Source organism: Anabrus simplex, chromosome 3 (genome assembly GCF_040414725.1).
Source record: "Anabrus simplex isolate iqAnaSimp1 chromosome 3, ASM4041472v1, whole genome shotgun sequence".
Classification (NCBI taxonomy): Eukaryota; Metazoa; Arthropoda; class Insecta; order Orthoptera; family Tettigoniidae; genus Anabrus; species Anabrus simplex.
In genome coordinates this window covers 72,407,788-72,435,505 of record NC_090267.1, presented here as the reverse complement: position 1 = coordinate 72,435,505, position 27,718 = coordinate 72,407,788, and the positions used below count along the sequence as shown (strand labels likewise).

At 40.9% G+C, this 27,718-nt stretch overlaps 1 protein-coding gene and 1 non-coding gene across 5 annotated transcripts in view; one reads left to right on the top strand and one right to left on the bottom strand.

Moving 5' to 3' along the window:
• LOC136865980 (beta-1,4-glucuronyltransferase 1) overlaps nucleotides 1-27,718 on the top strand; it is a 467,674-nt gene that overhangs the window by 282,964 nt on the left and 156,992 nt on the right. Inside the window, exon 1 of one of the 4 annotated variants that reach the window (XM_067142566.2) lies at nucleotides 26,661-26,707. The exons of 2 other annotated variants lie outside the window; for them this stretch is intronic. The gene's annotated coding sequence lies outside the window, so the exon portion shown is untranslated. Of the gene's footprint in view, nucleotides 1-26,660; nucleotides 26,708-27,718 lie in introns of those variants that run through there. One more of the 4 variants, XM_067142569.2, reaches the window with a different exon arrangement.
• Nucleotides 5,936-6,054, bottom strand: LOC136867554 (5S ribosomal RNA). The gene has a single exon (XR_010859740.1). It is a non-coding gene; the product is annotated as a 5S ribosomal RNA (ribosomal RNA).

The following is a 27,718-nucleotide window of genomic DNA, read 5'->3' as shown; positions in this document are numbered from 1 at the left end:
CCGAGCTAGAGAAATTAACCATGCCCGGTTTGAATCCCATGTCCAGCCAGGAATCGAACTCTGGTCCGAACGACGTGCCCTAACAATTCAGCCAAGGTTCTAGATTTTTATTTTACTAATAATCTTACCTATCAAAAGTATACAGGTTGGTGGGATGGGACAAGGCTAGGGCTGGCAGTGGGGTTCGACCTTATCTCCCAGATAGCTCACAGCCACGTGACTCAAGCCGCGCAGCAAACGCACTTAGTAGTAATAATCCTCATAACTGTTATCAGTACTGTAGCTACGCCTGTCAAAGTATCATGATGTGCACTTTCGGTTGTGCACTGCCTGCTGTCATTAATTCAGTTGTACTGTAGAACATCGATCGTAAACCGGCAAGGTGACCTGGACCATTAGTACCAGGCTATTGTTGTCACTGAGCACCCTTTCTCTTTGGCCTTGAAACACCAGGGTATATTCTTGCCCCTAGTGAACTCTTACCTCGCACCTTGAGAAGTATAATAGAACATTACTGTGGCGTTAATGCCTGTCCTTGGTTACAGCAGTACGGAGAGAACAGATGTTGCATGATCGTGGGTATATTGGAACCAGTGTTCTAGAGTTCGAAACTAGCCCTATACGACTAGGACGACCATAGTCTGGGACCGAGCTCGATAGCTGCAGTCGCTTAAGTGCGGCCAGTATCCAGTATTCGGGAGGTAGTGGGTTCGAACCCCACTGTCGGCAGCCCTGAAGATGGTTTTCCGTGGTTTCCCATTTTCACACCAGGCAAATGCTGGGGCTGTACCTTAATTAAGTCCACGGCCACTTCCTTCCCACTCCTAGCTCGTTCCTGTCCCTGAGGCGCCATAAGACCTGTCAGTGTCGGTGCGACGTAAAACAACTTGTAACAAAACATCCTCTGGGTATTTACCTCGTATTTTTTACATGGCTCTAAAAAATCTGAGTGCTTGTAAGCAGCAGAAATATTGGATATGATCGGGGAAAGTGGATTTCAAAAAATCCGGAAGAGGGAAAGAAAAATACTCAGAAAAATTCTAGGCCCAAGTGTAAGAGAGGGGAGAGGAAACTCAAATTTAACCATGAATTGAATCAAATAACAGGAAGAATGATCGAATCTATGAGGAAGAGAAGGGTACTCTTCTATGAACTTCTTGAGGATGGACGATAAAAGAATGACGAAGAGAATCTTTGAATTCTTCAGGAAAAGTAAGACAGAGCTGAAATTGCTTCGAGAAGCGAGGTTGGGCTTGACTAAGACGGAGGTTGCGGAAGGTGGTTGATATAACGGGCAGAAATTGGTTTAGACAACTCGTGAAAAAGTCCCGCGCTTTCCATGAGGCTGGGGAGACACCGGTGAGAAGAGACAGAAGAACATTAGAAGAAAGTACGAGAAATGATGAAAAGATAATGTGAGAGAGTGAAGGCAAAGACGGCTAAAAATAATGCATTGTCAAATTTGGTTCATAGATGGCTGAAAAGAAAGCAAGAAAATAAGAAAAAACTGTTTAGACTCCTTGTTTTTTCAGCCCTCTTCATCTTTTCAAAATAGCAGTGTCATTTAGCTCAACATGTAAGTTAACGTAATGTAAAATACTATGCAGAGTTTCATGAAAGTATGTCCTGTCGTTTTCCTGTGATAAGCAGACGAACACTAGCGGCGTTTTCCTCCAAGGCGGCCGCGGTTGAAATCGTAAGTCGCATCCATGTGGTTCGCACTACATAAAAGTGGAGGTTGCGTGAGTATGATTGTTCTTTCAAACATCGCGTAAAATTACAAACTTGTTTTCTTGGCAGACAGACATTGAATCAGTATTCTCTAAGCATTTTAAATGACATGGAAAGTTTATTTTATTTGTTCTTAAAAATATTTGTATGACATACGTTTTATTTATGGAGAAGGCGAGTGCCTCAAAAAATAAGTATGGAGCACTGCTTTTGACTACGACGGCGGCACTTGTTTTGTAGTCTACAGCTGTTTTTATACTCTTTTGTTTTAAATACATACCAGTAGTAGTATTATTTATTAAGCGTATGATTGGAGTGCCGGGCTGAGTGGCTCAAACGGTTGAGGCGCTGTCCTTCTCACCCCAACTTGGCAGGTTCGATCCTGGCTTAGCCCGGTGGTATTTAAAGTTGCTTAAATACGTCAGTCTCGTGTCGGTAGATTTACTGGCACGTAAGAGAACTGCAGGACTAAAACCTGGCTGCTCGGCGTCTCCGAAAACCGTAAACGTAGTTAGTGGGACGTAAGAAAAATGAAAAATTGGTGATTGGAGTTGATGTGCACAATATTACATTATTTACATACCGTATAATATAGCCTACCATGACACCTTATGTCTACGATAAAATCAGTGTTGTAAATCCAGTTGGTGACTCCACTGTTAGTCACAAGGTGGAGGTTTGTCATATTTCCCCGTGAGGGCACTCTAACACGGAGAGATTCATTATTTGTAATTAGTTAGTATACTCTCAGAGAAATGTTCCGAGCTGTCATTAGAGAGAGATCTTGGAATGACATCAGTCCACGAATAAGCTTCAGCGGAGTTCTTAACAGTAGGAAAGATCATAAAATATAAGCTAAAGTTGGAATTCAAGAGGAAAAATTGGGGCAAATACTAGTTTATAGAAAGAGGAAGTAGGGATTGGAATAATTTATCAGGGGAGAAATTTAATAAATTTCCAATTACTTCGAAATCGTTTAAGAAAAGGCTACGAAGAACAACTGATAGGGAATCTACCACTGGGCGACAGATCCATGTGCAGATCAGTGTTGATTGATTGATTGATTGATTGATTGATTGATTGATTGAGCTAGTCATTTTCATCGACCTTTAACCCGGAAGTCGAGGACACTCTTTGAACAACTCCTGTGGCTCTGTAGCGGTGAACATCCTCCTGGCGCTTTGCCTGCACAGCCGTGCGAGACTGAACTAGGCAGCCCGCCAGGTCCATGTGTGCTTCTACACATAGACAAGATGTTTTATCTCACAAGAGATACATGCGGATTATTTTGCTTCATTTGATAATGTGGCCGCACTCAAAACATATTAATAATATTCAAACGGGCAGATAAGTTTAAATATCTTGTAAGTGGGTAGAACTAAACATCTCTGAAAAAGAAGTTTTCACTTCGCGCATGAATAAAATGGAAATACGTTCAGAAATAAATGGTATAAAATTGATATAAATTAAATAATAAAATGTGACAATTTATATCACATTTTAAGTTGTATTGAACAGGTGGAGAATCCTACCCTTTATTTTTGAATGTAAATATTTTTCAATACGGACCAGTTATAAAGTTTTTGACGTTAAATAAAATGGAAATGGCTTATTCAACTGACCAAAAACATTTAGAACAATAAGTCCATACCCTTAAACTCAAAATTCAGGAATAATTGCACTGTCATAAGACCAGAGGCTTTGTATGCAGCGGAATGTCTTGCTATAAACACGAAAGGCCTGATAAAAAATTGGAAATTAAAGAAACAAAGGTCTTAAGGAAAATTCTTGGCCCAATTAAAAACAAAGATAAATATAGACGTCGGCATAACCAGAAGATCTCTGATGCCATGCGGAGAAGGGGGATTGCATTTTATGACTACTTGCTAAGAATGAAACAAACCGGTTATCGAACCAGGTCTTTATCTATTTTAAAAATAAGAAGACCCAGCCAACTTGGTTCAAGGCGGTGAAAAGGGACCTAGAGGAGATAGGGATCACTTAAGAAAATATACGAGAACGCAACCCATAAAGGAGGGAACTGAATGGCCAACACAGTATTCAAGAAAGGCCAGAGTTGAAGAGGAAAAGATGTCGACGGAGGAAGGAAAGCAGCTACACAGGCAACGAAAGAAGGAACAGTGGGCAAAGGTCAAAGCCCAGAAAAGACAGCTGAAATAACGTGGTCCTTAATAGGCCGATACGAACAAATGATAATGATGCCATCATGCTAGTAAGTTGAAGATAAGGGAGAGGTCGATTTTAATATATCTCAGTAGTAGTGCAACAAGATATGTTCTGGCTTCTCTTTTACTCTCCTTTATCCGGGCTTGGAACCGGCCAGAGCAGTTGAGCTACTAATCCACCCAACAGCTACTCCAGATGGAGAATGGACAATTAAAAACTTAATAAAATATATTTAATTACGCCTCCTCACTAAAAGTCGAGAATAATTGGATAATCGAAATAGAGAAAGACTTTCAAGAAATCGGCATAACAGGTAAAATTATATGGGACAGCCCTAGCTTTAGAACGTTGGTGAACAAACAGCATTTTGCTGAAAAATCCCAAGATGAGGACCACCACCGCATGGACGAAAGACCGGAAGAAAAACACAGCGAGAGAAGAAAACAAATTCATCTGCTAAATAAGTTCAATCGCGCGCCTTAGTTGGGCACAACGTTGTCCAAAAAATCGGATGTTTATAAAAAGTCCTATTTTGTTCTTTGTATCTAGTGTATTTTCATGCCTGTGTGGATTTTAATGCAAATGAGGTGATGCACGATTTATTCATCATATAAATGAATATTTTCATTTCTTGACAATAGATCACATTTTTAGGATTTTTTGTTAAAAAAATCATATGTTGTTCATATTTCGGCGGTTTGACGACAGCTGTATCTGTGCAGTCATCTTAAACTTGCCGGACGTGAACTAGTGTTCACAGAAAATGCACTTAAAAATCACATATACAGTTAATGCAAGTGGAATACAAAGGAGTATGGGATAGAGAGCATTCAAAACCCTTAACGCATCCCTCACCCAAACCGCTGTACTCACCAAGCTAGTCGCCCAGGTAGAGACAGAAATAAGGCTGGAAAACCCTTCCCAGAAGTGGGCGGATTACTTTCGACAATTGCTCACTTCTGCTTGTTGACAAGTCAGAACATTCACATATACAGTGAATCGCACCATAGTACACATTCCATTATGCCTTCTACTTAGTGTTAAGGAATTTGGAGAAGAATATATGCGCACGGTTGGTTTAATTCTATTTTGCAAGTTTGAAGTTGAAGTGAGAGGCGTCACTGAAACACATTTTAATGTGCAATAGATTTGTAAGACGGTAAACCGTAGTAGATACGAAGAAACAAACTGCCTTTTTTAGAACAATCTTATTTTTACACTTCAATTCCAACCGTGAGACGAATGAAAAATTTACGTGCGTTTTAACCCTCAAATGACGAGGTGAAATGTACCTACGTAAATGGTGGGGTGAGGTCAAAAGAAGCACCAATATATTCTAAATGTATGTAAAAAGACCAAAGAAATATTCAGAAACACTCTTAAAAACTATTATCAGTGTTGGGAAGAGTACAATAAAAAAGTAATTGCGCTCGATTACAGTTACTTGAGACATATTTTACTCGGTTACAAATGACTTCCGATTATTTTACACAATGTTAGTCTTAAGGAAATCATTGATCTTGTTCGCTTGGAGCTGAAATAACACAAAAAGTTCGTAAGGAATGCATTACTTCATTTTGTGTATCCATAAGCATAAAGACATTAACCGGCTATCATCAGTAAACATGATACTTTAGAATTTTCAAAATGATATTTTTCCATAATTTTTATTTCAGTTAATGATTTTGAAATGTTTTTCATGTACTTTGTGAAAAAAAATGGAAATCCACAGCCTGTTTCCAGGCTTCCGACCGGGTCAGGAATGGAATGAATGAAGCGCCATCTAGCGGCGACGGTAGGAAGTGTGCCAGCTGCCGAAGCCTGTCGCACTCCTGAGGCAATTATTAATGAATGACATGAAATGAAATGATAGTGGAGTACCCGGACAAAAACCTGTTCCGCCTCCGCTTTGTCTAGCACAAATCTCACATGGAGTGACCGGGATTTGAACCACGGAGCCCAGTGGTGAGAGGCCGGTGCGCTGCCACCTGAGCCACGGAGGCTACAAAGGGAATCGAGCCAACGGCACGTGGTGTTCCCAAGCGGTCACCCATCCAAGTACTGGCCACACCCAATGTTGCTTAACTGCGGTGATCGGACGAGAACCGGTGTATTCAACATGGTATGGCCGTTGGCTAATTTGTGAATACATAATTTGATTCTTAAATTCCTCTTCGCTAATACTCTACGTCTTAAGGGACACTTGAAGAAATACCCGTGCTTAATTTTAAGAACCACGAACCTACTACGCTGTCGTAGCAGGGGGAAAGGTGATACTCCCACGTGGCTCGTCCCAGGTGGCGGATAGGGGAGTCCTAACCGGCTTGCCGGCGGACTTGAGGGACCAAACACACTACCCCCTGTGGATGGGGGAGGCAGACGAGTAATACACCCACGGTATCCCCTGCCTGTCGTGAGAGGCGACTAAAAGGGGCGACCAAGGGATGATTGCATTCGAACCATGAAACTACATGTGATTAGTACCCTACGCGGAGAACACGAAGGGTCGCTATTACTTCTGCGTAGTACCACTATATTAGGTACGAAATAGGTTTATGATTAGTAGCACACAGGAGCACCGTGCGGTCGGCTTTTGCAGTACCTGTGATTAGTACCACCATATGAGCAGGACCATGGGATGATAGCTACTATGGTTCTGCCTTGCCTGTGATTAGTACCCACTATATGAGGAACACCACGGGATAGGGGAAGGTCCCTGTGGTTAGTAATCTTATGTGATGAACACCATAGGTTTGCGTTGCCTGTAAATGGCGCCGCAAAGTGAGAAAAACATAGATCTGTATTATACGTCGAATTTCATAACCTCTGAGTAGTACAATAATGTGTGGAATACCGCAAGTCTCTGCTACGTTTGATTAGGACCGCAACAGGACAGATACCATGGTTCTACATTACTAGCGATAAGTATCATTCTGAGAGGCCTTTGACCTGTATTTTGGACCCATTTAGACACCAAGCATCCTCGATTCAGGATTGTGCTTTGGAAGTGGTCCCTTGGTCAGTAATACTATTAACTATGATAGTTTTTTGAGTCGGATCCACTGATTGTTTTAAATTCATGTTTATTCATTCATTCTTCAGGACATTTTTATTTTGGTCAGTGGATGATTTTGAACTTTAACTTTGTCGGTTCATTTCGTACAATTAGGGGCCGATGACCTCGATGTTAGGCCCCTTTAAACAAGCATCATCATCATCAATTTTAAGAACATTGTTGGAATGTCTTTGGAAGTACTGGGGAGGTAAGAAAGTACCTCATCCAGCACTGGTGAAGGTAATGGTTCTGCTGTAGTAAAACTGAAAACGTTATCTGCATCATAATTTCTCCACATCAGTTATTAAATGTAACGATTACAAATTAAATTACTAATATTGTAATCGTAGGAAGTAATTAGATTACTTTTACTAAATTACTTCCCAACTCTTTATTGCATAGCCCACGTGAATATGTTAACACATTTCAGTCTTTAAAGAGACAGGTTATTCCAAACTTTATACTGAGAAATCAATGTCACACCATATCAGAGTCTAAAAATACAGAAATAAGAAACATTTTTTCGACTTATCTTCGATTCCTCAAGTGATGAAAACAGACTACTTTACAGTCTGTTCTCTGGACACTCGTGGCAAATAGGTGGACAGTTTTGGCACACTGGACATCAGTGAATAGCCGCTTCAGGCAAGAATCTGCCTTCGGCAAGAATTGGGAAGTAAGCGAGGAACGCGAGCGCTTTAACATCTGAGATACTCGGCCCGGCCTCACTTGTAGAGCTAATGACGTTGGATAAGGATATGGACGGAATTTGTTGTGCCTTAAGAATAAGAGCTGTCCAGGAAAATGTCTGGAAGTAAAAATTAGAAACCATAGAAAAATGGCTCTCAGGACAGCCGACGGTGGGATTCGAACCTACACGTCTCCCGAATGCAAAACTTGGCTCCATAGCCGTAGAGCATTAAAACGCGAGGCAATTGCGCTCGGTTAATGGAATAAGATGATTTTCATTAATGTATAGATAAAATGTAGAGCCTCCGTGGCTCAGGTGGCAGCGCGCCAGGCTCTCACCGCTGGGTTCCGTGGTTTAGGTCCCGGTCACTCCATGTGAGATTTGTGCTGGACAAAGCGGAGGCGGGACAGGTTTTTTCTCCGGTTACTCTACTATCATTTCACTTCATCTGCCATTCATTAATAATTGCCTCAGGAGTGCGACAGGCTTCGGCAGCCGATACAATTCCTATCCACGCCGCTACATAGGGATTTCATTCATTCCATTCCTGAACCGGTCGAATGACTGGAAATAGGCTGTAGATTTTCATTTTCATAGATAAAACGTGCTTTCTGTAGACATGTTTGAGGATCCGAACAGCCTTCCAGTTAACTACCCCAGCTACCGGGAGAGTTCGTCGTGTCTTTGGGGACGTGCAGCTGAGAGTTTGCATCCGGGAGATAGTGGGTTCGAACCCCACAGTCGGCAGCCCTGAAAATGCTTTTCCTTTGTTTCCCATTTTCACACCAGCCATTAATTAAGGCCGCTTCCCACTCCTAGCCCATTCCAGTCCCATCGTCGCCGTAAGACCTCTCTGTGTCGGTGCGACGTAAAGCAACTTATATAAACAAAAGAAAGAAACTTCCCCAGCTCCATGTTAGCTAATCCAGCTGGAGTTTCTGTTCAGTTCATAAACTACTTGTAAATTCTGGAACTGGTTATGCTGTTTGGGTCGTCACGATGTTAATGTAATGTCGCTTTATGACGGGGTTATTGTGACTCTCTCCCTCGCGATACTTGCTTATAACACTGAATATGGATGAGTAGCCGGCGAAAGTGGGGAACATAAATGTTAAGCTGCTGTATTGTTTGTACGGGTTTCCCTAAACACTATAAAATCCAAGACAAGTTTCATAAGTTTTTATTGTGATCTCTGCGTGTTCGAACGTTCTTTCACCGCTTGATCTGTTCCTCTTCAAATCTCGACAAGTGCAAGGTAAAGCAAGGCGAAGAAGGTAAGCTTTGTAAGTTATGTTGTACCATCTATGTTTATAATGCAGCTGTGAGATTGCATCCGGGAGATAGTGGGTTCGAACCCCATTGAAAAAAAAAGATAACGTCGGACCTTTTCTGTTCATCCTATAAAGCGCGATGGTGCTGATATCTTCGACCTTGTGATTATTCTTTTCCGAATTTAGCCAACTACGGACTGCACAGAACTTAAGACTTCTTGGCCTTTCTTTTCTTTTCTTTTCTTTTCTTTTCTCTTCTCAAAACATTTTCATTCTTTCGCTTCTCGTCGTTCTCTCCTCTTTGGAAATGATCCGTTCGGGCCTTGGGTTTAGTAGTTTCTCTTGAAATTTCTTTAGACTGTCTATTCTTCCTCTGAAATCTTGCATTGTGGATCATCTTTAGTGTAATTCCAACTTCTTCGGCATCCCTCTTGACCTATTCTACTCACTGGGAGGTGTATTTGAAGGTCGTATTGGTCAGTCTCTTGTCATCCATTCTTACCTTTTTTACTATTTGCTTTACGTCCCACCGACACAGATGTCTTATGGCGACGATGGGATAGGAAAGGCCTATGAGCTGGAAAGAAGCGGCCGTGGCCTTAATTAAGGTACAGCCCCAGCATTTTCCTGGTGTGAAAATGGGAAACCACGGAAAACCATCTTCAGGGCTGCCGACAGTGGGGTTCGAACTCACTGTCTCCCGGATGCAAACTCATAGCTGCGCGCCCCTAACCTTACGGCCACCATTCTTACTAGGTGTCCGTAAAATTTCAGTCTCTTTATCCGCATTATGTCCGTGATCTTTTCAGAGTCCCTGTAGAGCACACATTGCTCCTTTTCTATTTTCTTAATTAATTAATTTATTTATTAATTAATTTATTTATTTATTTAAAGTGGCGAAGTTAGGGCGCATGGCTTTCTCTTACATTTAATCACATTTACAATACTCTTCTTCAGATATATTCCCTCAAGGATATATTTGAGACCTATCTGTGAAGCGATATACTCTCTGAAATACTCTGGTGTCGCTTAACGCTAAACCAGGAGTGAGGTAGCAAAGCTAATCCCACCTCTACCGCCTCAAGGGCAGTGTCCTGGAGCTTCAGACTCTTGGTCGGGGATACAACTGGGGAGAATGACCAGTACCTCGCCCAGGCGGCCTCACCTGCTATGCTGAACAGGGGCCTTGTGGAGGGATGGGAAGATTGGAAGGGATAGGCAAGGAAGAGGGAAGGAAGCGGCCGTGGCCTTATGTTAGGTACCATCCCGGCATTCGCCTGGAGGAGAAGTGGGAAACCACGGAAAACCACTTCCAGGATGGCTGAGGTAGGAATCGAACCCACCTCTACTCAGTTGACCTCCCGAGGCTGAGTGGACCCCGTTCCAGCCCTCATACCACTTTTCAAATTTCGTGGCAGAGCCGGGAATCGAACCCGGGCCTCCGGGGGTGGCAGCTAATCACGCTAACCACTACACCACAGAGGCGGACAATAATAATAATGATGATGATAATAATAATTTCGTGTGGCTATTTCTAGCAGAGTGCAGCCCTTCTAAGGCACACCCTCCGATGAGGGTGGGCGGCATCTGCCATGTGTAAGAAACTGCGTGTTATTGTGGTGGAGGATAGTGTTTTATGTGTGGTGTGTGAGTTGCAGGGATGTTGGGGACAGCACAAACACCCAGCCCCCGAGCCATTGGAATTAACCAATGAAGGTTAAAATCCCTGACCCGGCCGGGAATCGAACCCGGGACCCTCTCAACCGAAGGCGAGTACGCTGACCATTCAGCCAACGAGTCGGACATTAATAATAATAATAATAATAATAATAATAATAATAATAATAATAATAATAATAATAATAATGTTTTTTTTAAATGAGTACAGGAGTTGTCCATTTGTCGCACGGGTTTTACTTCCTGTCACACCACCGCGAAAGCCATGGTAAAAGATATGAATACAACCTTCAGCGTAAAATTTTAACTTATAGCACCTTTCAGCGCTTGGGAGCCATGTCGATATCAAACACACACACCGTGGGTTTCAGCCGAGGTCACCGTAGCGCACTTGTTACAGCACGATCCTATCAACTTGGAGGTCCGTGTTCAAATCCCTCGCTTGGCAAAGTTTTTCTCTCTCTTGATTTAGCATCACAGCCTCGCAAAGCCCATTCGAATTCGCCCGTAAAACGATCTGATTGGCTAACTCCAGCAGGTGATAAAATGATACTGTAGGCCGTACTTTAAAAAAAAATCATGTTTCACTACAACCAACCTTCTAACACTCTTTTGCCCTACGAGAGTTGCTTACTGAACATATCATGCATATCACACATTTAGCTTTTCCTCTGAAATACAGTGCCACAAAAGTTAACTTACTTCAGTGCACTTTACAAAAGAGCTTCAAAAATTCCCTCATTGCCCTGCACACAAAAGCTCACATCACAAAATCAAGGATTGTTGAACATGAACGAAGTTTTTATCTGTATCTTTAAAGAAACATGAGAAAAAGTTGAGTTTTCGTATAATATATCTAAGCCTGTCGGTGTATCCTTTTACATTCTGTATAGGCACACCTATATTCATTTATACGAACTATTTTTATCCATTTAATTTCAGTAGAAAGGAGTCGGTGATTTAACTTTAATTTCAGTATTTAATATTTTAATATTCACAGAATTTATTCCATGATGTTTGGTTCCTTTCCGATTAATGTTGTCCAATTGCTAGATTGGATTACACAGGCATACCTGCCAAGGTTTCCGATTTTCCGTAAAATGTAGGATTTTGAGCGTGTTTTACAGTTGTACGGATGAACAACTTTCTTGTACGGATTTTGAATATCCGCACTTGGTTTTTGCTTTCTGTGGTCAAATCGGATTTGTTTGACTTTCGATAGTAGCTGGTAATACATGATGCAGTGTTCGACCCGTAAATGTATCGATAATCACATTTTATCGATTATCGCCGTGCTTTTGTCACCTCTTCGACCTCGACTGCTACTTCATTCACTGAGATGTTCCCAAACAAGTAGCAGGCTGTGATTTTTTAAGAAAAGAAATCCGTAAAAATTAGCAGGCTGTGAATTTATATATAACAACTTTAGTAAGTGCGTCGTGCTTTGTAGCAGCTGTGAAAGCCTTCGTTTATGTGTGGGTGTGAGTAACATTGGCGGTAGTTCTGAAACTCGTGGAATTGCGTGACGAATTTATTAGCGATTTAGTATCTTTAGTGGTGTTCGTAATGAGTTCAGCTAAGAAACGATATTATCCGTCTTTTAGGAAGACATATTCTGCTTAATTTCCTTTTTTTATACGATCGAGGAAAGTGTTCCCAGTGTTAAGTGGAAACACATGAGCACTCATCAAGACGTAACTTTGCGTAAGTATTTAATTTCAGGGGTGATCATAACATACATTTGACTTGTGTTAGTATTGTTTATAATTTACCCTCTTGCCGTCCTTTTTCATTATGTCTTAAGACTTTGCGACGCATGCGCATGTTGTTACAAAATTTCCGCTTTAGGATCTTCCGAATTTCTCTTTTTGAAAGTTGGCAGGTATGCACCGGGAAGAATAGCAATTTTTTATATTTTAAAAAGTATGTGGAAAAAAGGAAATTAAAAACACCAAAAGACATACAACCGGGATTAATGAAGGATAAGAGGGATAAGAAGCTTGCATATCCTAGAATAATTAATATAATTACTAGTAGGTTAAAATTAATGCTGAATGTAGTAATATATAGGAGCTGCCTGGGCGAGGTGGTAAAGGTGTGCTCGGTTCGCCCGGAAGGACGTGGGTTCGAATCCCAGTCAGGAAGTCGTAAAAATTTAAGAAACGAGATTTCCACTTCCGAAGGTGCATATGGCCCTGAGGTTCACTCAGCCTACACCAAAAATGAGTACCAGGTTAATTCGTGGGGGCAAAGGCGGCCGGGCGTAGAGCTAACCACTCTACCCCATCACGTGCCGCGGTTAACAATGGTGGAAGCCTTTATGGCCTGTACGGAGGTGACTTTGACTTTGTTTGTAGTAACGTATGGTCGTGTCATTACCTTCTATTCATAATTCAGCCGTTAAGTAAGGCATGTTGTTAATGATAGGATATCCGAAAAGACTTGTAACACAAGAGTAAGCACTAAATAAGCTAAGGAATGATACAGTTGTCCTAGACAATATAACATTAACGTCTAGGACAACAATTATATTTAGTGTAATGCTAATCAAATAATTATAAGAGGAAAATGTATCAAACTTCAATGAATTGCAATAAAAATTGTGCTCTCTCCCTAGTTTCAGGCGATATATTATATTGTATTGTATTGTCGGTAGAGGGTTTGGTCATTTTATCAGCTGCTGAAGTTTGTCACTCAGATTATTTCCTTGGGGAATTCAGATGGATTTTGCGAGGTGGTGGTGTTAAATCTGCACAGGACTTAAAAGACCGGCATGAGAGCACCAGACGAAGAATAAAACTTCGCCTGGGAAAGGGGTTTGAACACGGACCTCAGAGTTGACAGGATCGCACTATATGAAGTCCGCTACGGTGACACAAGCTTGAAACCAACGGTATGTTTGTGTTTTAATGCTGATTTAGCAACACTGCCGCGCCAAGCCCATTTGAATTCGCCCGCGAAACGGTCTCCTTGGATATCATCAGCACCTGATGAAACGACAGTGGTGCGACATATCCAGTTATTTTTTCAAATTATTTATCAGTAGAGGCATCTCTTCCTCGTGAAAATTTCCTCAGTTTTAACAAGTTATTTCAGTATATTATTCACTTTTTTTAAATTCAGTCTCGTTAATAATTTGCTTCTGATTTTCAGCAATGAAGCGAAACCAAAAGGTAGTTTGACAGCATATGTGTAGTAAAATTATTTTATTTCTACATATTTACAAGAAACATGAGAGCTACTGAAAATACATATATCCAAGCATAGATGTTTGGAGGAAAAATAAGCTGCTACTTTAACAAGTAGGTCCTAGCCTACGTACATCATTTGCATACCAGTCTGAAAGAGACAGATACCGTGCGTTCCATATTACTGGAAGTCACAGCTGTTCTCTTGTCCGACATATTACAGTACGTTGAAAATGACCTCATTACCAACATCATTGACTGGGTTCCAAAAAGCCTTCACTACAGTTTCCACAAAATGCCCATATTCTGATTTCAGGGAAATATGAATGACAATCACAAAAGTATCTTTACCTGCTCTACATGAACTACCAAGTAGATCCCTAAACACTGTGTATGGTTCCAGATATCCTCATGTTGAAACTTCTCGTACGATGGGAATTCGCTTTATTAGATGAGACTTCATCATTTTGTAAATCACATTTCGTTATGCTTATTTGATCAAAGAGTTATTCCACATAATTTCGTGAATTATTTCGCGATTTTGCGTGGTGGTTTATGGGAATTTATAAAAATAAGGGTCAGAGAAAGAGAGAAATAACGAAAATCTATGTCTACTCTGTGGAGAAGTGGAGGAAGCGCATCTGTTAAGAATTTGTAGGGCAACCGAAGGATTGAGAATAAAATATCGGGGAAGTGAATATAATATGAGCCAAGTTTGTAAAATTTAGCAAAAATTTCGCGTTTTCGCACTGTACGAAAAACAGGTGCCTTTATTTATCAGTATGACCAGCCCCCTAACATTGATATGCCCGGTTCACACCATCCCGTATAATTTCCTCTCTCCTCATCCCCGACCCACTATCAGGAAACTGGACAAACATACCGTATGCTGACAGTAAAATGAACGGCAGAACGCCCATCTCTAAAGTCATGTTAACACACGGAGCCAACGCGATGATCTCCAGTGAATGGAAATCAGGAAATATTATCGTTTCGACCGGATGTGTAGCTGTTGATATGACGACTTCCTTGAAGTGTGTACCACTAATTATCAACTTTAAATATTGTGACTACTTCTGAAACATGCTTCTGTTGGCCTACATCCAGCAAGGTGTTCTTGTCGTGTACCAAGACCGGTTCCTGCCGAGAGCTTCAGAAGACCTGATCGGAGGGCGGCTCAGTTTCTTGGTCCATATTAAATGAGTCCTAAGCGTTCTGAAAGAAATTAACATAAATTTCTACCAAATTGTTCTGTCTACATTTTATGAGTATTTCTCTCTGTGGGTAGGCAGTATAGTGCCGTCCTCCGGATCTGAGGATCGCGGGTTCAAATTATTCAGTCAGTAGAGATTTAGAAGAGCAGGAAAGAAAACGAAGCCCTCCCACACTCCATATCGTACGATGTCTTATCTCTGCTGACACAGTTGGTGTTCACCTAACAAAATTATTACCGAGCTCGATAGCTGCAGTCGCTTAAGTGCGGCCAGTATCCAGTATTCGGGAGATAGTTGGTTCGAACCCCACTGTCGGCAGCCCTGAAGGCAAATGCTGGGGCTGTACCTTAATTAAGGCCACGGCCGCTTCCTTCCCAGTCCTAGCCCTTTCCTGTCCCATCGTCGCCATAAGACCTATCTGTGTCGGTGCGATGTAAAACAAATAGCCAAAAAAAATTGGCATTGTTGTTTAAAAGTTTCCTTGAATGAGACATCCATTTTAATGTATTCTCAACATAATTTGGCCGCAAGAGGTCTTAGAACACCCTGTAGTGTTCTCAGATCTGCAGCATCTTATAAATGTTTTGTTGTAACATAGTGAATTTAAATTTGTGTCTTACAATTTTAAAATGTAATTTTTATATCTGCCCCTAGGGGAAGAAAAAAATAGATAAGTGTATATAACATGTACTGAATAGGTGGGCTGCTAAATATAATAAGAGTATTTACGTACTTAAAGATTTCGCTACTTAATTTTTCAAGTCAGTACGGGTTTTTATCTGCCTGCTGTCATTTCTTGATGGATACAGTACTTTTGCATCCATCTCTTGGCACAGGCCAGAGCAAAGTGTAGCTTCCACTGAAGTCCCAGTCTCATCCATGGCTGTGACAATATGGAAGCTGCTGGGGTATGGGTGGTGCTGACTAATGACATTCAGAGCACAACCAGTGTGTCTGAATGTCACGAAAGATGTCGCTCATAGGGTCAGTTGTGCTACAATAGCACTGTCTGGCCCAGTGAGGAAAGCAATGGCAAACTACCTCACTCCTCATCTTGCCTAGTACGCCTCATCTTGGTACTGGCAATGGTTTTTGTGGTTTCCCTATAACTGCATAGCCTTTGGTGATGCTATTTGAGGATCCAACCAGCCTCTGGGCTGATGACCTAACAGACAGACAGACAGACAGACGGGTTTTTATAATGGAAACTTGTAAAGCTCGTCACTTGTCATTAAGATGACCTGTTAACAATTCAAAAGGTCTTTTAAGAGAAGGTGTTAAAAATGTAGACTTGAGATTTTGTGAACTTTTCCCACCATTTGCTTGAGTCTGCTAGAAAATTTAACTTTCCTACTGGAATAGATTTAAATATCATGTGCTACAAAGTCCCTGCCTATTTCTTCAAAACAAAAATTAATATCTTAGAATCTATTCCACCTAAATACATAATTTTACTAATCGGCACATATTAGTACATCTAAAATATATAGCCCAAATTTCAGGTTGCTGTGTCCGCGAGTTTCTAAAATAATCCCCCTACATTTACGAAAACATAGTATCGAGTAATAAGTGATTTAAAGACTACTCAGCTCATGGATCCAGTGACTAATCCTGCATATGATTATCAGGAAATTAAACCAATTTACAGCTTTCTATCGCCAATATTATATAGATTTCGTGTTATCGGTTTCATTTTATCGCAACTACTTGCCGTTATTTGTATAAATTAATCATAATAGTGCGAATAGTGCACTGAAACATCTTCAATAGTACATTTGCCCACATAGCGTACAATCAGAAGGACGTATCTCTGTATTTTTTCTGATGAAATAGACAACCTACATATTGGGAGACTGCAGTCCAAAGAGTAAACCATATACATTTCGATGTGAAAGTTTTGTTCACTGCATTGGTTATGCATATCTGTGCATTTTATTTCTTTCACATTTATACACTTGTTATCACAACTTATTTAATTCTGTATTTATTCGCCAAATAAATACAACTCCATCTCGAGATGCTCTCTAGATAAAATCTGTGGATAAAAATTACATTAGTCCAGATAAAACATCGATTTAGATACACCCCATCCTTTTAAATAATTTTGTTAAAAGCTTAGAAATATTTTGCAATAATAAAAATATATATACAATTTTATTAAAAAATCGAAATTTTTGGCAATAACAAACTTATTTTTAATCCTTTTAACACTCCCTGGTTCCCTTGTAGTCGACTGGGATAGAAGCTTATTAAATTATGTCTTAGTTTCTCCTACTGGTAATTTTTATGAAATTAAAGACTTCCCAAGCATTTTCAATACTTGAGAAGTTTTGAGAAGTCTCAAAAGTCTTGAAAGTGAATTGGAACATGTTCTAATCGATCAAAGAATTGCCAAGTTTTTGACAGAATTGATGAATGGAATTCGAGGATTAACGGTTCGCGCTAGGCCACTAAGCATGCTGCGAATAAAAATAACAATGACTTTGTCTTTATGTTCGAGAGATATTGGTGTGTGTGTGTGTTTTTTTTACTGCTAAGCAACGTAGGAGGCATATCCCTGCCTATATTCAATGGGCTCCGTAAAGTGCCACCAAAAAATCAAAGAAAAAGGCAGCGTACGAGTAGATTGCAAGAGAAATATTTCTAGGAAGAGGGCACCTTTTATGTTAATTAGTATTACCGTTCGGTAACCTATATGTAAACACTATAACCAATGTTCGAATTATGACGATCTTCGCATCATCTTCTTCTTCTTCTAATAATAATAATACGGTATTCTTAATATGTTTTCATATAATAAGATACGAATTTTCGTGGTAATGCTATACTTTTTATTAAGTCCGTATGAGTACATACATACATACATACATACATACATACATTATCGTTATAGACTGTTATGCCTTTCAGCGTTCAGTCTGCAAGTCCCTGAGAATTTACTAAACGTCGCCACAATCCTCGATTTGCAACTAGTGTTGTGGCCTCATTTAGTTCTATACCTCTTATCTTTAAATCGTTAGAAACCGAGTCTAACCATCGTATGAGTAAATGTAATAAAACATTCAAATGGCGTTATGGCAGTAAATACATTGCAAAAATTATGTTGAAGGCAACCACATTAATCTTTTCCCTATGCAGATTATGCTTTATTGCTAGAGGCACCTGTTTTTCGTAAAGTGCAAAATCGCGAAATTTTACAAACTTGGCTCAAAACACGAAACTATTTACCTTTAAGAAAAATAGCCAAATAATTAACGAAATTATGTACTAGAATCGCTATTTGATCTAAGAAGCATAACGAAATGTGATTTAGAAAATGATGAAGTCTCATCTAATAAAGCTAATTCCCATCGTACGAGAAGTTTCAACATGAGAATATCTGGAACCATACACAGTGTTTAGGGATCTAATTGCTAGTTCATGTAGGGCAGGTAAATATACTGTTGTGATTGTCACTCGTATTTCCCTGAAATCAGAATATGGGCATTTTGTGGAAACTGCAGTGAAGGCTTTTTGGAACCAGGTCAGTAAAGTTGGTAATGAGAGGTCATTTTCAACGTACTGTAATATGTCTGACAAGAGAACAGCTGTGACTTCCAGTAATATGAAACTCACGGTATCTGTCTCTTTCAGACTGGTATGCAAATGATGTACGTAGGCTAGGACCTACTTCTTAAAGTAACAGGTTATTTTTCTCTAAACATCTTTATTTCGATATATGTATTTTCAGTATCTGTCATGTTTCTTGTAAATATGTAGAAATAAAATAATTTTACTACACATATGCTGCCAACTACCTTTTGATTTTGCTTCATTGTTGAAAAGTAGAAGCAAATGATTGACTAAATTGAATAAATAATAGTGAATAATATACAGAAATAACTTGTTAAAAATGACGAAATTAGGCAAAAATTTTCACGAGTTAGAGGTGCCTCTATTTATTGCGCTTTTATATTCTTTTTTAAGAATACATCCCACTGCTAGTCCAAAATCCAAAACTGCTGCTTGCCTTTCCCCTTATTTGAAAGCGAAATGCTATCAGTTGCCAAATACTTTTAAATCTTGTCCAACGTTCAGCAATGCTGAACACTCTTTGACAACATTTGACAATTTTTCTTGTGAACTATTGAATTTAAACTTTGGTGTACATGAGACATTACGAAGGCACACATGTGGACAACACGGCCTTGACTCTGAAGTGAGGTAAAAGGACGCTGAAAGACGCTACTGAGGTCAGTGCTCGGCCATTCTTCACGGCCAATTTCCGAACAGAAAGCCCAAGGAATGTTCTAGCCTGAGGCGAGACGTGACCACTGGGTACACCATGACACGGGCCATTGCCTCCTTCGACAGGCAGCGTCACACCATGACATGCCACCTTCCTTTCTTGTACTTCCACTTTTAACACAAATATATATTTGTGGAAAATGATATTCCCTCGACAGTCTGTACCGAGAAACATCCACTGTAATCTCTAAGAATGACAGGCTTGTTTAAATGCAGCCTGCCAAATGTCTCCACTTTTGACCGTGAATATATGACTCTAATAAAGGGCTTACTGCCGGTCTGAGTAGCTCAGGCAGTAGAGTGCTGCTTTTCTGAGCCCAGGTTGGCAGGTTCGATCCTGGTTCAGACGGGTAGTATTTGAAGGAACCAAAGTACGTCAGCCTCATTTTGGTTTCCGGCACCTCATGGTCTCGGGAAATCTTAAAAGTAGTTGCTGGGACGTAAAACTACTACTTCAATAATAATAATAATAATAATAATAATAATAATAATAATAATAATAATAGAGCGCTGACCTTCACTCCTGGCCTTCGGACCAGATGGTTTCAGGTTCGATTCCCGGCCGGAACGAGGATTTTTACCCGCATTTGGTTAGGGAACTGGCTGTTCATGTTTGTCTCAATACAATCGTCCCCACACAGTATACACGCAATACTATAAACTAAATCACGACAGAAACACGCAGTTGTATTGAATAAATTCCTTTCAGGAAGGTTTGCGTCAGCAAGGGCATCTGGCCGAATAACAGGTCCGCACGTGCGACACTGTTCTCATCCGTGATCTCGCCAGGGTGTGGGGAAAACAAACAGACAACAGATAAAAAAGAATAACAATTCGATTTGCTCTTCCTGCCATCTAGTAGCGAAATTATACTGTAAGATTTGTTAGGTTGCGTTAATTTTGTCCTTCCGCCCCAACCTCCCCTTCCCCCATCGAAGGTATTCAGTATTTCAACAAGTAAGGAGCAGAGTGGAAAAAAGGTATATGCCACAAAACTCAGGAAAGTGGTGTTTGGACAAGACTCTATCGTGTAATGTCGGCCCCGCGATATATGGGTAGCGTGTCTGCCTGTTATTCGGAGGCCTGCGTTCGATTCCCGGCCAGGTCAGGGATGTTAACCTGGCCGGAGGGCTAGTTCGAGATCCACTCAGCCTACGTGATTACTATTGAGGAACTATCTGACGGCGAGATGGCGGCCCCGGTCTAGAACGCCAAGAATAACGGCCGAAAGGATTCGTCCTGCCGAACATACGTCACCTCGTAGTCTGCAGACCTATGGGCTGAGCAGCGGTACGTTGGAAGGCCAAGGCCCTTCGGGGCTGTTGCGCCATGTGGTTTGGTTTGGTTTGGTTTGGTTTGGTCTATTGTGTAAAAAATGAAGCATAGAATTGCTGTTATTGAAACGTGTTCTAACGTGACATTGTACACAATGTATTAAATATTGACTAAAAATCACATTCTGCGCATTATTAATCCATTTTATTGAAAGGAAGAGCAATGAATCTGTGGCATGTGCCCAGTAAGTACACAGTTTAAAATGAAAGCTTTCGGGAATACAGTGAAAATGAAAATCCACAGCCTGTTTCCAGTCATTCAACCGGGTCGGGAATGGATTCAATGAAGCTCCTATCTAGCGGCGAGGATATGAATTGTGCCGGCTGCCGAAGCCTGTCGCACTCCTCTGGGGCAGTTATTAATGATTGACAGATGAAATGAAATCGGAGTGTGTTGCTGGAATAAAATATGACAAGGAAAACCGGAGTACCCGGAGAAAAACCTGCCCCGTCTCCACTTTGTCCAACACAAATCTCACATGGAGTGATCGGGATTTGAACCACGGAACCCAGCGATGAGTGACCGGCGTGCTGCCGCCTGAGCCATGGAGGCTCTTTTCAGGAATACAGTACCATTTTAAATAAGACAGTAGGCACTGGAGTAGGCCTTTGCTGGCAAGATGTAGTGTTTACAGTGCACTGTGTCTTCTGGTATGGGCTAGACTAAATTTGTTACTTTCATTGACCTTGCCTGTCTTACCCTTGGCTTTGACAATATGAAAGTGGCTGAGGTATAAGTGATGCTAGTAATGCCATTCTTTATGCGGCCAGTCTCTGCTATGGATGGTGTGAAATTGTCGCTCATAGGGTCGGTTGGTGCACGCATTTCAGTGATAAATAATTGATCCGACAGAGCATTGCATTGTATCCATTTCCTTGCAGATCTTCCTGTACTGTTATCCAATCTATGTGACCGGTAAAAGGGATCATAGAGACAGGAAATACAAATTGCGGTAGACTCTGCAAATCCCCTACATTTTGCAGCCTTCACTTTAATCATATTAGCCAATGAGAAACGCTTCCTCATAAGGGTAGCGTCACAGTTGGCATATCTCTTTTCCACTGCGGATACGAGAAGATCGTAAAAAAGACTTTTTCTTCAGCTTATTTACAGGGAGTGAGTAATGGGGTCGTAGTTCGTAACCTAGACCGGATTTTTATGCAGTAATAGGTTAGGATGCAAACTGATTTGGTTATTAAGGTGTCGTCTAGTTAGCTCTCCCGTAATTTAGTGAGAGTAACATAAATTCTAGGGGTTCTGATGGGCCTAACCACAGCCATCTTGATATCACACGTTTAGTGCTAAGTCTACGTTGTGGTGTGTAATTGCTATATTATTGATACGATACTTTATATCATACTGTGACAAAAGAAATGCAATAATAAGCCTACACACACATAACATCGAAGGAACACTATCAGAAGAAATTACATACAAATATACAAATATATCCTCTCAAGGTATATCACATTTTAAAAGCTCGACTGAAGGTTTCTCACCTCGATTGTGCGATGATGGTCACTAGGCGAATTGTAGTTTATCAGAAATAATGCCATTGTTTTATGCTTGTTTGAGCATATGATGTTGTTGTTAATTATTTATGAATAATTGTTAAATAATGCGTTTTCCGAAATATGACAGATCTTGAACACAACCCTCATTAACTCTATACCACACACTCGCACTTGTCACAGAAATTACGAATTCTTATATATTCATTTTCATTACATTAAAAGAAACACCCATACGATTTCCACTGTTTAAAAATACATCTTTCAATCAGATATAAAGGTCTGAGTTAATCTGTAGCTCTCCACAACAATTTGAAAAATAGTATGATGGTCACCAGGTGAACTGTTGTCTCTAAAATGTAATTATTTTACATTTGAGTACATAGTGTTAATTATTTATGAATAACAGGTAAAAAAAATAATTTCCCAAAATGTCTCGCTTCTCCTTACCTCTAGAAAACGCAAATGTTGAGATAGCCTCTCCCTTACTTGTCGGTAATTAGACGTACAACCAGGTACACTATTGAATAATACACGTTAAACTACATTAGACAGTTCATAATAGTTCAATAGGTTCACGTAATCACATAACCTAGCAATATTTCCTAACATCAGACTGCTCAGATTACAATGCTATAATACCGGTGGTTAACTCGTGGGTCCACTATTGCTGAAAGTACATCTTTTACTGATAACTTTTCGTACAGTTATCACTTGTAAACGTGAACGAACACCTCTAATAATGTTGAAATAACAACAGTGTGCTACCAAATCACCATGCAAACAAGACTCATACCTCCATATCCAAAAACTAAAAGTGTGACGTCATTCCTTGTAACTGTTAAGTGTAGCAGGCCGGAACTATCTATAGAGTTGGCCGTGGCCTAACTCCTAATGTTTATGCAAAACTCGTAGCATAGCCGTTGTGAGGATAGACTATATTTGTACTCGCTTCAGTAAGTTTGCATTCTAACCTATAACTGCCTAAAAGTCCGGCTCCATGGCTAAATGGGCTAAATGGTTAGCGTGCTGGCCTTTGGTCACAGGGGCCCCGGGTTCGATTCCCGGCAGGGTAGGTAAGTTTAACCATAATATGGTTAATTTCGCTTGCACGGGGACTGGCTGTATATGTCGTCTTCATCATCCTCATCACGACGTGCAGGTCGCCTACGGGAGTCAATTCGAAAGACCTGCACCTGGCGAGCCGAACTAGTCCTCGGACACTTCCGGCAATAGAAGCCATGCGCCATTTCATTTCATTGCCTAAAATATCCGGGCTCTATATCGTAACTATGGTACGGTATGGGCTGGGTGATGAGTGATGACACACACGTCATCAGTTAGGGCCTGTCATCTACTTCGGCCGGGAACGAACCAGAATGAATTAGACACTTTGCCTTCTGATCGATCGAGATATTTTTTCTTGTTAGTTTAATTTAGACGGCTCCTGTTCTCAGATCAGCTTTGAATTGCAGATCACGATAGACACTGAAGTGAGGCTTTCAGACCAATTTAATCTTTCTTATAACTGCAAGATGATACTGAATTGCGGAAAGCTCATCACGTAATGTCTGTGGGGCTCATCTAATATCCCATTATTGTTCTATAAGGAGAGATACGGCTTTTCATGTGATAAGTCGCTTTGCCTCAGATAGAACCTAGAATGTCATGCTTGTTTATAGAGAATAATTATCATAGGGCCTACATGAAATCAAACTGTACGAGTAGATCTTACAAATGCGCAGTATAGACATTAAATGATAGTACACATGGTAGTTGATATTACACAGTTTATCAAAATATGCTGCAAGTTCATGTTTAATAAATAATTGATGGATCAGTCCCATTGATAATGTCTTTAGCAAACCATCCATCTCATCATCGAGTGCAATTTGAGAGCCTTTTTCAGTGCTTATACCATAGATCCTTGAGTAGACTTTAGGCTCTAACCATGTTTTGTCTTCTGTCATTCCATTAATATGTATAATTATTTACATCGATACGGCCAACTGTGGACTACGGTTACACAAACTACTTGCATCTTTTTGTTAGGCTTACACTTTTTTGTTTACATAATAACCAAAGCAGTAGCGCGCTAAGAAGCTCGCCCCCCCCCCCGCAATAATTGAAAATGGACCCCTCGTTTCCTGATAAGGAAAGTTAAAAGTTAATTACGTAGTACAAGGTTGTATATAATTACAATGAACAGCAACGACGATAATAATAATAATAATAATAATAATAATAATAATAATAATAATAATAATAATAATAATAAGGCCGCCTCTGTGGTGTAGTGGTTAGCGTGATTAGCTGCCACCCCCGGAGGTCCGGGTTCGATTCCGGCTCTGCCACGAAATTTGAAAAAAAAGTGGTACGAGGGCTGGAACGGGGTCCACTCAGACTCGGGAGGTCAACTGAGTAGAGGTGGGTTCGATTCCCACCTCAGCCATCCTCGAAGTGGTTTTCCGTAGTTTCCCACTTCACCTCCAGGCGAATGCCGGGATGGTACCTAACTTAAGGCCACGGCCGCTTCCTTCCCTCATCCTTGCCTATCCCTTCCAATCTTCCCATCCCCCTACAAGGCCCCTGTTCAGCATAGCAGGTGAGGCCGCCTGAGCGAGGTACTGGTCATGCTCCCCAGTTGTATCCCCCGACCAAGAGTCTGAAGCTCCAGGACACTGCCCTTGAGGCGGTAGAGGTGGGATCCCTCGCTGAGTCCGAGGGAAAAGCCGAACCTGGAGGGTAAACAGATGATAATAATAATAATAATAATAATAATAATAATAATAATAATAATAATGTTACACAATTTAGTTTTTAACTCCGCAGGAATAAATATAAAACACGCGCACACACACACAAGAAATGTATATTCCAATTATAGTAACTAAAACTCGCTGACCGTCACAATATTAAGAAATAATCTCCTTTCAAGGACCGATTAATTTACAACTCAACCATCCATCGTAAGCCTACTTACCTACACTGACAGCCGAGTTATAAACAGGCTCGAAACTTCGGAATTTAGAGTTTAGATAAGGATGTCTTAGTTATCGCATCTTCGCAGATTCCTGGGTTCTCAGAGCTGGCTATTTACTTCAAAAGCCTTGTTGATTGTTGTGAATGGCAGCAAGGGATGGTTGTTATTCGAACAAGTTGGGAAACCCACATCCTTTCAGAAGTAACTACCGTACTCCTATTGATGAAAGAAGTTCTGTACTACGACGGCCTAAGTCTGAAATAACCCTCTGTAAAACAAATAATCCTTTGTTGTGTGCTGTAGCTTTATCAATATATAAACTCACTGTTCAGCTACTGAATTAAGAAACAGTCATGTCCCCCCCCCCCCCCGCCACTGAACCTCACGCTCCTTTTCAGAGGTTCTTCCGCCAAGATGCTCCGTGGTTTAGCAAGTTCTTTCTCTGGATCATCTTTCAACTCCGCAACTTTTTTCATAAAGATTTTGTCCGCTCCAGTATGTTATCTGGTCTTACATCATTTACCCGCACGTCTTCATAAACCTCCTTCAGCCAGCGGGAATGATATTTCTATATTTCCTGTGAAGTGAGCAATTTGTACGCCAATCTCTCCGGGCTCAACCTCTTCAGGTGACCATAACGGTGATCTTTTCGACTCTCGTATACAGTTCCTTGTTTGATCGCAGGTGGAAGATAAAAACCATCGGACACTTTCTTAGGATCCAAAATCTTTGTGAGGAATTTTATTTCCTTTTTCTCAATTGATATGTCTTCCATTTTTGCTAGTGTTTCTGCAGCGTAAAAGCTTGCCCGTCTGAGTACTACGCAGTAGTGTTTCAGTTTAGCCTGGTAGGAGATGTGGTAATTATGATAATATGCATTGTTATTATTATTATTATTATTATTATTATTATTATTATTATTATTATTACTATTACTATTACTAGTTAATATTTTTATTTATAGTAGTGTGTATGTAATGTATGTCTGTATAGTTGTTGTTCTTCCTTGTGTTAACATCGTACGCTAAATAAATAAATAAATAAATAAATTCCGATAAAATATTCGTAAGTAAATTTCCGGGTCCCGCAGTTATTTCTTAAAATATGAGACACGTATGGACTTTTTTTTTTCTAGTTGCTTTACGTCGCACCGACACAGATAGGTCTTATGGCGACGATGGGATAGGAAAGGCCTAGGAGTTGGAAGGAAGCGGCCGTGGCCTTAATTAAGGTACAGCCCCAGCATTTGCCTGGTGTGAAAATGGGAAACCATGGAAAACCATTTTCAGGGCTGCCGATAGTGGGATTCGAACCTACTATCTCCCGGATGCAAGCTCACAGCCGCGCGCCTCTACGCGCACGGCCAACTCGCCCGGTATGGACATTTCTGGCCGGACTGTGAACTTGATAAATGAGCTATCAATGAATGACTGTTGAATTATAGGTGTAACTGCATAGTCGCTCGGTATAAACAGCTCTTATCTCGGACGATAAAAAGCGGTTGAATAGAACTTCACAGGCAGTGTGTTGGCACGAGGGGTCTGTGTAGGACGGTGATATTATCACGCTCGACATTGGTGAGTTAATGTAGCTACTTGTCAGTGAATTATTTTAGATTATTTTCTGAGCTGTTTTTATTATTATCGGGCATCGCTGCTACAAGGGCTGTGAGCGAATGACGCCATGAAGTGGGATCATATGAGCCAGCGAATCTTTCAACCGTGTTTCGTGTGCGCAGCGACTTCCTTTCTTGGAAACCACTGAAAATGATTCTCGAGCGTACTCCACTTAATTCTTGTAACAGGCTTAAATTACCCAAGGTTGTGTTTCCAGTGAAATATAAAGGGGGAAAAAAGGTAACGTGGCTGTCAGTATCTTGATCATGGTCACGGGACCCCAAGTTTAACCTAGATTCGAGAACTGTTAGGTTATGACTTCCTTTAACCCTCGAGCTGACTAACGCCTGATGCTGGTGTCTGACATAAATGTGCCTTATATCTTGGTGTAATCCGAACATTTGTATAAGGAAATAATATCACTTAGCATCCCCTGTGGCTGTGGGACTGTGGGTTGGTGGCCACGGGGTGATTTAGCTGAGTCCAAGCATTACTTCCAGTTACTTGTGCCAGGCTCCTCACTTCCATCTATCCTATCCGATCGTCCTTGGTCAACATTTGTTCTTTTCCGAACCTGACGCTATTGGGTTCCGAGGGCTAGGGAGTCATTGATTTCCACACCATTTGTGGCCCTTGTCTCTCTTTGGCTGATTTTTGAAGTGTCGGATCCCTGCCATTTTTTTTCTCTCTCTGATTAAGTGTTATATAGAGGATGGTTGCCTAGTTGTACTTCCTCGTGTCGCACCGACACAGATAGGTGTTATGGCGACGACAGGGTAGGAATGGCCTAGGGATGGGAAGGAAGCGGCTGTGGCCTTAATTAAGGTACATCCCTATAATTTGCCTGATGTCCGACTTGTTGGCTGATGGTCAGCGTACTGGCCTTCGGCTCAGAGGGTCCCGGGTTCGATTCCCGGCCGGGTTGGGGGTTTTAACCTTCATTGGTTAATTCCATTGGCCCGGGGGCTGGGT